Below are 12,517 nucleotides of genomic sequence, written 5' to 3' on the forward strand. Positions count from 1 at the left end.
AGAAAAATGAAAAAAAAAGAATGCCACCAACAATATCTGAAGCCAATAGCAGGAGTTTCCCCACTTTTCTGTAACCCATCTGATGTTTCCATTCATGTATTTGAAAAGTGCCTTGATTTAAGATTTTTTTTCTATGATGATAAAGACTTAATGAAATTCCTACTACACTGAAGCATGTGGTGTCTGAGGCAACTGGACCAATATTCCCAGGCCATGACCACTCATATTTGGCTCCAGAACAAAGAGCAAAGCCTTGTAAACTCTTTGGTAAAGGGATTTCCTCAAAGGTCTGTGCCATCATAGCAGAGATTGCTGTAGCAACTAGTAGAATGTGTGGCCTGGTAGTCATGTCAATGAATGGACTAGGTGATGGGGAGCACTGTGGTAATAAAGCTGTTAGCACTCAATAGGAGAATTTGAAGGAAGGCATACAACCCTCATCTGAGATCATAGGCATCACTCATTCCTGCTTTCCAGTTGCAGGTGATCATGGGGGATGCTAGAGAATATAGGATTCCAGAAAGTACTTTCATAATGTCATGACAGTGTGCAACTTTTCAGTGATGTAGCTGTTTTTGAGTTAGCCACATTCCTGTAAGTAACCCCTCATCCACACTCCTATAAGTCCAATAAACTCCTGTTTCACCAGAAAAAAAAAGAAAAAGAAAAATGTCTGTTTTTAAAGTGCTAAACTGTAGTTGGTATGTAGCACCATGTACCATTTATGTGATCTTTGCACTTAAACCAATGACTTTAGCCATGCTAGGTAGCACTCTACCGACTGAACTACACCCCAAGCCCTCCAAAACATCTTTAGAAATTACAGTGTCTCGGAACAATTCAAAGCCAAGAACACTGGTAATTAAATAGCAAGAGAATGATCTCATAGTACAGCATCAGATCCTCCTCCAATCTAGCACCACTCAGCATCACTGGGAGAAAACATATATGCAAGGCTTTTCTTTGAGGAGAGAAAGTAGACCATATGTGAAGTGTTCTGACTTGTGGGCTCTGCCCAAGGAAAATATTTCTTTCTCACCAACTCAGAATGTTGACAGGGAAATGATATAATTGGATGGCTGAAGGTTTCTAAGACTACAATAGAGTTTGCTGGCTTCTTGTAGCATCAGAGCATTTGTGTCATCCTAAAATTAGTCCGACTCCAGGAATCAAGAAGAGGCACCCAGGTAGTGACTTCTGAGCAGGAAGAGGAGTAGAAGAATAGATCCAACATTCTCAATTTTCAAGAAGTTTCCTAAGCGTTGATTATTTTTTTTTCCTGATGCAGAATGCTGATCAGAAGGAATCATAATCAAATACCTAGAAGCCATGGAGAACAAAAGGGAACTCTGTGGTCAGTGGCACTAGAGAACCTGAAATGGTATAAATAAATATGAAAGGGAACAAGAGATTACAAGGTCCTGAAGAAGACATTTGTAAACTGTGTGATTGAGCAATTGTATGTGATGGTCCAGAGATCATTCATTCCCAGAAAAGACTTGAGAGGACAAGCAATGATTGACAAATTATTTCCTTTGTATAGTGCTAGTCCACAAAGACTAGCCGAAATGACTGCTTCTTTGTTTTCAAATGCACGAATCACAACAAAATAAACACACGAAGAAATGAGAAAATGTGGCCCAAAGGAACAAAAGAAATTCACCCAAAGAAAGAGAGACTTGTGAATTTTGTCAAAATATTCTGTGTAAAGATAACTCAATCCACTATATATACCTGAAGCCATATAACCAAATGACATCAGAAAAAGCAGTACATGAACAAAATTTGATGATCAACAAAGAGAAAGAAACAGAATTAGATGCTAAGATGGTATTGCTGAAGATACTATGCAGTTCAGCTGTAGGACACAAAGAAATCAAGCTGGTACTGAACTGGAAACATCCTTTCTGCTGATTAGTGTTCATTGTGTAGTTATTGAGTTGGAAGGTGCTATACAGGTTACTGAAGAGAAAAGTAATAAACAACCTTACCCAGCTATGGACCCTGCATACTTAACTGCCAGTGTAATAATGGCATAACTGTTATGGGAACAATCAACAATGTTCAAGCCTATTCCACAGGAGATACTTAGTGTCTGGTATTATAAAACTAGTAAAAATCCCATGGCTAGAGAATTCACAGATTATGGGGAGTGAATCTACTACAGTTAGTTGGCTAAAGGGACATGTAAAATGTCTTACAAATACTCAAGTTTATATCCACAAATAAGTGCAACTCTTAGCCTTGGTCAGAGAAATTTAGTTAATCCAGATTTTCACAGCTTGTTAAAATGTTCAGAAGTGACTGTTGAGTGATTTTCCAAAAATGTCCCATCTATATCACCTTCCCCAAGGAAGAGAATATGGAAAGAATGTCAGAGCCAGGGATAGGGGAGAGTACTATGAAACATTGATTTCTGGGAAAAATATGGCCACTGAAATTCTGAACTCACAGGAGCTATGATTACCTGCACAAGGCTAGCTGAGGCTATCAACATTCAAATATAGATGGGGGAGAAGCTCATGATGGTTTGACAGTTAATGCGTTGATGGGTGGTGATGGGGGGGTGTCAGTCATTTACCTCAGTGGCATAGCCACCGTTAAATTGTACAAACTCCAAAAACAACCTCAAAACCATGTTCTGTAAGCAAACCCAATTAAACTCAGAGGGTCACCAAATTAAGACACAGAGTAAGAGTGGGAGTAATTTTCAGGAAGAAGACATTCCATAGGAGGAATAAGACAAGAAAGAGTGATGGGGAGTGAATGTGATCAAAATGCATTGTATCCATGTATGAAAGTGATAAAAAAAACCCCTGTGCACTGCATATAAGTATGAAATTTTCAAAATAGAAATAAATAAACAAATCTTTTTTGGGGGAAAGAAAAGAAATAGATTCTAGAACTGAAGAATATAGCAAATGAGTATAAAACTTCTTTGGAGTGGAACAGATTGTGTGATCAAGCAGAAGAATAAATTTGAAGACAGGTCATTAAATGTTAGCAGGCCAGAAAAGAAAAAAAATGAAAGAGTAAGCACGTATAAGGGATTTGTGGAACACTATCAAGGAGATCAACACATATATTATGGAAGTAATAGGCAGAGAACTTATTTGAAAAGATAATAGCCAAAAAAATCCTCAAATCTGAGAAATGAAGTGTATATTGAAATTCATGAAGTTCAAAGGACTCCAATCTTACACCCTCAAAATAGGTCCATATCATACACTTAATAATCAAATTTAAGGAGCAAAAATGAAGACTCTTGAAAGCACCAAGAGAAAAACTATCTCCTTATAAACCTGGGGCCACTCTCAAAATCATCAGTGGTTTTCTTAGGAGAAACATTATAGGCTAGAAGAGAGTTGGAATGATATATTCAGTCTGGAAAGAAAGAAAAACATGTTAAGCAAGAATACGTATTCAATAAAACTCTCCTTCAAAAATAGAGGAAAAATTAAAAATTTCTCAGATTAGAAAACAATGAGAGAATACATAACTACTGGACCAGTCGGCCATACTAATTTGGGATATCCTACAAGTTGGAATGAAAAGACACTAGATAGAACATTAAAAGCACATAAAAACATAAAGCTTTAGAGTAAAGGTAAATATATAAACTATAATTTTGGTGCATAGATAACTTAATTCAGGTATGTAATTTAAAACACAAAAGCAAAGAAAATAGCTACAACTATGAACTATGCTAAGGATATATAAGTTAAAAGATACAATTCATAACATTGATAAGCTAAAGTAGGGGAGGAAAACATAAAAGGGTAGAGTTTTTGTGTGTGATTGAAAAATTGTCATCAGTTTAAAATAGAATGTATAACTAAACACTGTTTTATGTAATCCCCATGGTAACCACAAGGTACCAATAAAACATGTATAACAGATAATAATAAATCAAATCATGTCCCTATAAAATCAACAAAAATAAAAACCATCGGAGATGCAAAGAGGGCCAAAATAACTATAAAACAAGCAGGAAACAAAAAAATGGCGATAGTATGTGCTTTCCTATCAATAGTTACTTTAAATGTAAATGGATTAAATTGTCCAATCAAAAGGCATGGATTTAACCATGCAGTGGTTAAATGGATAAATAAATCTCCAAAATCCAGCTGTATGCTGTTTATAAGACATTCACTTTAAACATTTTACTTATATATAGAGAGAGATCAAAAATAAAAGAATAAAAAGAAAACTCCATACAAATGGCTACTTAAGGAAAAAAGAATGTTGATACTTATATCAGATAAAATATAATTTCAACAAAACCTTTTACATAAGGCAGACACTATGTAATGAAGAATTGTCAATTAACTGGGAACATGTAACCATTACAAAAATACATTCACCTAGTTGCAAAGTACCTAAATATATGAATGAATAATTTACAGAAACCCATACCTGGCATTGTTAATGAAGTTGAGACCCTGTGACTAGATAGGCCATAGGCCTAGGGGAAAAGCTACGATAATCATTCTACTAAAGGAACATAGCAATAAAATGACTCCTAATGAAATAGTTCTACATCATAAAGACCAATGCATCACTCAATCCTCATCAGAGAAGCTTTTTCTTGCAGTAGATGGGAATTAGGAGAGAGACCCACAACACAGCAATGTGCAGATAATGAGAGACTTAACAGCACTCTATCCTAAATGAAATGTTATCAACCTCTCCTTAAGGCTCAGAGATCTATGCAGAAGAAGAGCCAGGAAGATTGTTAGAGCCAGAGGTGGTAGATGACTCCAAGGAAACAGTGTCTTCCAGATACAACAGGACTGATACACATATGAACTCAAAAAGATTGTGACCGCATGCCTCATACCTGCATAAATTCAAGTCAGACAAAATCCTAGAACAGAGAAAGGGAAGTGGGCACCCATAACCAAGAAGCTATTTACAACACCTGTCACAATAGCCATAAATAATATAAAATATCTTTGGGTGACTCTAACCAAGCAAATGAAAGACCTGTATGACAAGAACTTCAAGTCTTTGAAGAAAGAAATTGGAGAAGATATCAGAAGATGGAAAGATCTCCCATGCTCACGGATCAATAGGATTAACATATTAAAAATGACCATCCTACCAAAAGCAATCTACAGATCAAATGCAATCCCCGTCAAAATTCCAGTGCAATTCTTTACAGACCTTGAAAGGACAATATTCAACACCATATGGAAAAACAAAATAATCCAAGATAGCTAAAACAATCCTGTACAATAAAAGAATTGCCAGAGGTATTACCATCCCTGATTTCAAGCTATACTACAGAACTATAGTAATATAAACCACAAGATGTTGGCATAAAAATAGACAGGAAGATCAATGTATTTGAATTGAAGACACAGACATAAGTCCACACACCTACAGACACCTGATTTTTGAGAAAGAAGCCAGAAATACAAAATGGAAAAAAACCCAGAAAGCTTCTTCAATGAATGGTGCTGGTCTAACTAGATGTCAGCACATAGCAGAATGTTAATAGATTCATATCTATCACCCTTCACGAAACTCAAGTCTAAATGGATCAAAGACCTCAACATAAAACCAGATACACTGAAACCTAATAAGAGAGAAAGTGGGAAATAGCCTTGAATTCGTTGGAACGAGAGATGACTTCCTGAACAGAACAGCAATAGCCTAGGCACTAAGAACAATACTCAATAAATGGGACCTTGTGAAAGGGAAAAGCTTCTGTAGGGCAAAGGACACTATCAATAGGACAAAATGGCAGCCTACAGAATGGGAAAAGGTTTTTACAAACTCCACATCCAACGGAGGGCCAATATCCAAAATATATAAAGAACTCAAGAAACTAGACATCAACAAACCAAATAATCCAATTTAAAAATTGGGTACAGATCTAAACAGAGAATTCTCAACTGAAGAATCTCAAATGGCTGAGAAATACTTAAAGAAAAGTTCAACATCCTTAGCCATCAGAGAAATGCAAATCATAACTGCTTTGAGATTCCATCTTATACCATTCAGAATGGCTAAGATAAAAAACATAAGTGACAGTTCATGCTGGTGAGGATGTGGAATAAGGAGAACACTCCTCCATTGCTAGTGGGAGTGCAAACTTGTGTAGCCACTATGGAAATCAATATGGCAGTTCCTCAGAAAATTGGTAATTGATCTACCTTAAGACTCAGCTATAGTTCTCTTGAGCATATACCCAAAGGATGCTCCATCCTACCACAAGGACACTTGCTCAACCATGTTCATTGCAGTTTTATTCACAACAGCCAGAAACTGGAAACAGCCTAGATATCCCTCAACTGAAGAATGGATTTTAAAAATGTGGCACATTTACACAATGGAGTATTACTCAGCTGTTTAAGAAAAAAAAAGGTCATGAAATTTGCAGGGAAATGGATGGAACTAGAAATAATCATCCTGAGTGAGGTTGCCCAGACACAGAAAGACAAACATGCTATGTACTCACTTAAAGTACTCACTGTTAAGTAAAGGATAATCATGCTACAACCCATGGACCAAAGAGGCTAGATAACAAGGAGGGCTCAAAGGGGCATGCGAGGATCTCCTTAGGAAAGGGAAATACAATAGATTTTGTGGGTGGATTGGGGACAAGTGGGGATGAGAACAGGTGGGACCAGGTTGGGCGTGGGAAAGACAGAGGGAGAGAGTACTGGAAGAGAAGACTTGTTAGGCCATGTTCAACGGATATCCTTGGGAGGCCTGCTTCTTTTTTTTTTAATGGGAAATGGAGATGGAGTGGATTTAGGGGAGAGGGGAGATAGGGGGAGGGACTAGGAGAAATGGAGGGAAGGGAAACCGCATTAGGGATGTAATGTATGGGAGAAGAATAAAAGAAAACAAGAAGCTATTTACAATTGCTAGCTTCTTAGAGAGGGAAAATCAGTTTTCTTCAATGGAGTGATACTAGGATATAAACCACACTCCAAGGTATACCTCATGCTCAGGAGTAGTTGGCTAACACGAAGTGACTCTGTGTGTGTGTGTGTGTATGTGTGTGTGTGTGTGTGTGTGTGTGTGTGTGTGCGTGCGTGCGTGTGTGTGTGTGTGTGTGTGTGTGTGTGTGTGTTTTTGTCACTTTAGTTTGGGGTTTTCTTTTAGAGAAAGAATTAACATGAAATTGGGTGGGCAGATAGTGAAGAAGGATCAGGGAAGAGTTGGGGGAGAGGAAAGAATATGATCCAAATAATTGTATGAGACAAAGAACCTCCAAAGACGCCACTGAGATTGTTTCCTGCTAGTCTTCTACTGCTGGGCATGGGGCCTGCACTTTAAGAGAGAATCCATTGAATAAAATGAACTTTTCATTTGCAAATGGTTGTCAATTGGAGATAGCTTCCGGGTTAGAGATGGATACATGTGTCCACTTCTGTCAGCATTGGGACCCCATATGCAGGCCCTGGGAAGGTGGAGAGGAACTCAAAGGAGTTGGGAAGGGGAAAATATAGACGTAATATACTGCATGAAAAAAATACATTTTCAATAAAATGAAAATAGGAAAAACTGTATGAAAAATTAATTAAAATCAATAATTTTAATTACAAAAAGATAAATACATACTTTATAATCATTGAAACAAAACAATGTTTTCATAGTTCCTAGGATTTAAACTTGTACCAACCTGTCAGCTTGCTCTTTATGTTGCTACCAATTAATTCATTTCAACTGAGATAATAAAATTGCAATTGGAAAAAAAACAGTTGGTAGAAGGAGAAAATAGATAGTAATAGCATAATAGTAGGATATTTCAGTAGCCCATCTTCCATAATGGACGGAGCAAATAGACAGAAAATCAGTAAGGACAGTAGTCACTTGAACAGCTACAGACCAATTAGACAAAACAGATGTACACAGAGCACTCCAGACCCCTAACTAGTAGACTGTACATTCTTCTCTAGTGCATGCAGAGCACTGTCCAGGAAGCTTAGGTCATAAAGCAAGTCTTAAGAAAGTCAAGAAGAGCTAAATCTTGCCAAGCATCATATCTGAGTACTGTAATATAAAACTAGAAATCAATAGCAAAAAAGAAATGTGGAAAACCCATAACTGCTAAATTGAGTAGCACATTCTTAAAAAATAGATGGGTTGAAGAAGTCACAAGATAAATTAGAAACTATCTTGAGACAAACCAAGACATACACAACACATCAAAATATGGCTTGTCATTTGTTTTATTGATCTTGACCATTTTGATTGGAGTAAGATGAAATTATGGCTTGTATCAAAAGCAACAGTTACTGCTCCATTAAAAGGAACTCAAAGAAACTAAAGTCAAAGTTAGCATAAGCATTGAACACTTAGTGTACTTACAGCATTTAAAATAAAGATTAGAGCAGAAATAAATACAATCAATACAAATCAGTGGAAAAAGATAGTCAAAACTGAATTGTTCTTGAAAATATCATCAAAATTGTGACATCTTAGCTAGGCTGAAAGAAAAAGAGAGAAAACTGAAAAATCAAAATGACAACACTTGTCAACTGCATTTGTGAAACTACCATTAGCCTAATACCAAAGCTAGGTACAAGTACTAAACAGAACATTACAGTCTAACATTTCTGATTGAATGTAGATGTAAAAATCTCCCCCAACACTAACAAATTGAATTTAAAAACATATCAAAGCAGCAACATACTATGACCAAGTAGGATTTGCCCCTCCACATAAGGGTATTTTTTCTACAAATAAATTCTTGACCCATTAATTTATTCCCCTACCCCTTCTGGGACTCCAATATTGCAAAAAAAGAAGCATTTGCCTAAATTAAACAAATTAGACAAAGATTTGTTCCTTGGTGTTGTCGGATTTTTCTTTGGGCCACCAGCTCACAAATAATGGCACGGAGACTTCTTTTTCATTATTAAAGCTTGGCCTATAACTTAGGATTGTTCCTAACTAGTTCTTATAACTCAAATTAACCTGCTTTTATTTATTAATCTATGTTCTACCACTTGACTTTTTACCTTTCTTTCATTCTGTATGTCCGACTCCCTCCGTGTCTCGTTGGCATTTCTTCTGGGCCAGATTGGCTCCTCCTACTTCATCTCTCTGCCTGGAAATCCCACCTATACCTCCTGCCTAGCTATTGGACATTTAACTTTTTATTACACTAATCACAGCAATGCACGTTCACACAGTGTACAAATATCCCACAACACCTTCATGTGATAGAGAGCATATATGATAGGTCTACAGCTAGTGTCATACTCAATGATAAAAAGATGAAGGTTTGTTCTCTAGACATGGGGCAAGAATAAGCACACACTTGTGATATACCCTCTTCATCATTTGAACTTATTGAGGAATGTATTTGTCTTTTCACTAAGGCTTAATTATATTATCTCTTTACATAATGTCTTGGTTCGATTTCTTCTTTGAAATAGCCTCCTTATATAGCCCAATTTAACCTTGAACTTGTCATGTTGCTAGGGCCATCAACAAACTCAAGATCCTCCTACCTCTCCTTCCCAAGTGTTGGGATTACAGGCTTGTACCACAATGCCAGGCTGCAAACTGTTTTCATCAAGGGATGATGATATTATCATTTTATTAGTACCAATACTTTACCATTTCAAATTAAATGTAGTCATCATATCCATTTTGTCCCCTTTACTTTAGTCCTCTGCCGTAACTTGGTGTTCTTAGGTATTTCTTCAGCATAGGTTGAGGCAATTTAAGACAAGCAGGTCATCTTAGAGGTATTGTAGTGTATGAACCCACATATTTGTCCACTCTGTTGTCCTGCCTTTATTCCTAGTGTGGTACAATTCCTTCAGTGATCACTTCTTTCTGTTTAAAACACTTTCTTCTTTTAAGGTGATTCCAATGGCAATAAGTTTTCTTGGTTTTCAAAAAAAAATAAAAAAGCCTGAGAAAGTCTTTGTTTTACCTTTCTTCTTTCTCTCTTTTCCTTCTCTTTTGCTAGCTTTCCATTGCTTTGAACAAACACTTGAGAAAATCAACTTAGCAGTAGAAAGGTTTGTTTTGGCTCATGGCTCCAGACATTTCATTCCATAGGTAACTGGGGTGAGGCAGAGCATGATGGTAGGGAGTGTGTGACACAGCAAAGTTGCTGACCTAATTACAGCTAGGAAGCAGAGGCAGCATCATAAAAAGGCTTGGCTCTCAGTATCTTCTACAATGGTACATCCCTAATGACGTTTTGATAAGCCCGATCACCTAGAATTTCCTTCACCTTCCAACAGATCCTCAGGCTGGTAATCTAGCCTTTGGCATATGGGCCTTTCAGGTGACCAAAGGGCCAAACCATAACATAGGCAGACAATTCTTTCAGTGCATGGAAAATGCCACATCATTTTCTTGTGGTATCTCTGATTTGTGATAAGTATGCTGTTACTTAAATTGACTTTTCCTCTGCGGGAGGTATATTATTTCTTTCTTGCTGATTTTGAAATGTGTTTTTTGGTCTTTATTTATGCCTTCCACCAAATTCAGGACATTTTCAACTTATTTTTCTGAATATTTTTTCAATCTCAAACGTTCTCTTCTTCCCTTCTGAGTGTCTGATAATACTGCTTTTAGATTTTTTATTATAACATGTGTCTGTATTTTCTGTATTGTTCAGACTGTAATTTTTGTTACTTTAGCTTTAACTTTGCTAACTTTTTTCTATAATCCCCATTCTCCTATTGTAATCTTTAAAAAACTTTTAAAAAATATTCTTTTAATTCTAGCAATTTCTATTAAGTTTTCCTTTGTGTCTTCCTTTTCTTTGCTGAGAATTTTTGTGATTATTCATAATAGCATTTTGAGGTGCTTGCTGTCAAATAACTTTGACACCTGTCATCCTGGTGTTAGCATCTATTCATCCTCATCCATCATTCTAAGTGAAATGTTCATAGTTCTTGATATCACGGATGATTTTTAATTTTATCCTGGACAATTTGAAGATTTCACCTCTGGTTGTTATTTACATCTTGCTATTCATTACTTCTATGATTGTAGACATCTCTGTTGGCACACCTAATCTCTGCAATTGTCAACTGGTCAGGAGGAGTAGGGACATTACCTTATAATGGCTTGGGCAGGATGCTGACAGACAGCTATACCTCATTATAGCTTGTCTGGAATGGTAGTCAGGAATTTACTGGTACACAGACTCTGTAGATACCCACCAACCTGCCAGTTACTGCTGTTTCAAAACTGTAATAGAGGTACACAGTTGTGTTGTTGACTACCACACACAACCAGATTAGCGAGTACATATGTTTGGGGTAGTGTTCAAATGGAGTAGGACATGTGCTACTTTCCCAATCATGTGTGCAGAGAGAGAAGGCTTATCCTGTCTTAGTGTTTTGTTTTTGTTTGGTTACTATACGCTTGTTGTTTCTGTTTCATGAGCCTCTCTGGCACCTGTACCAAGACATATAAAAAGCAACAACAGTTCATACCTCAAATCGTATGGCTTACAGGCAAGCCCTTGCTCTCTTCTTTTCATTGTCTTGTACTTGTCTCATCTAATTCTTTCAGCGTTTCTAAACAAAATGTGAAATGTGTTTACTCAGTTTTGTCTAAAACCAAAAGTCCCATTTACGTTAATGAGGGACATTATGATATATTCCATCTTAATGTACAGAAGGAGGCTTTGCAGATGCTTCTGTCCCCTGTCACCACTTGCTGCAGCCATAGTCAACCTCACTGTGTTCTTCAACATCACAGCCCATGGCAAGCCCTTGGGACACATCTCCTTCGAGCTGCTTGCAGATAAATTTCCAAAGACAGTAGAAAACTTTCATGCTCTGAGGGCTGGAGAGAAAGGATTTGGATATAAGGGTTCCTCCGTTCACAGAATTACTCCAGGATTCATGTGTCAGGGTGGTGACTTTACACACCATAATGGCACTAGAAGCAGGTCCATTTACATGGAGAAATTTAAGGATGAGAACTTCATCCTGAAGCATACAGGTCCTGCCATCTTGTTCATGGAAAATTCTGGACCAAATTCCAATGGTCCCCAGTTTTTTTATCTACACTTCCTAGACTGAGTGGGTGGATTGAAAACTTGTGATCATTGGTGAAAGAAGGCATGAGCATTGTGGAAGCCATGAAGAATTTTGGGTCCAGGAATTGGAAGATCCACTAGAAGATCACCATTGCCAACCGTGGACAACTCTAATGCTTTTGACCATTCCTTCTGTAGCTCAGGAGAGCCAACCCAACCCATTTGCTTGCAATACCCCATAACCTCTGTTCTCACTGAATTTCTTTTGGGTTCTGTAGTCTCCTCATTCTCCTTCAAGTCTAGCTGAAATGCAGAGTTAAGTTTATGATTGTTAATAAAAATTAAATAAGAAAAATAAAATATAGAAGGGATACCAACATATAAAATACATATTAATTATACAATAGCAGTTTTTCATACAAATACATTATTTTAAAGTAATGTACACAATGTGTACCCCAAGTATCATGTCACTAAGAGTTAGTGTTCTTCCCAAGTGACAAAGAGAAGATATGAATAGGGATGTGATGGAATACA

The 12,517-nt window shown here is 37.0% G+C and overlaps 1 pseudogene; it reads left to right on the forward strand.

Annotated features, from left to right (window-relative positions):
- Nucleotides 1-11,576: 11,576 nt before the first annotated feature.
- Nucleotides 11,577-12,154, forward strand: LOC128113611 (peptidyl-prolyl cis-trans isomerase A-like; annotated as a pseudogene).
- The last annotated feature ends 363 nt before the right edge of the window (nt 12,155-12,517 follow it).

The sequence above is a fragment of the Peromyscus californicus genome, unplaced genomic scaffold, assembly GCF_007827085.1.
Source record: "Peromyscus californicus insignis strain IS unplaced genomic scaffold, ASM782708v3 Scaffold_10__1_contigs__length_136768540, whole genome shotgun sequence".
Taxonomy (NCBI): domain Eukaryota; kingdom Metazoa; phylum Chordata; class Mammalia; order Rodentia; family Cricetidae; genus Peromyscus; species Peromyscus californicus.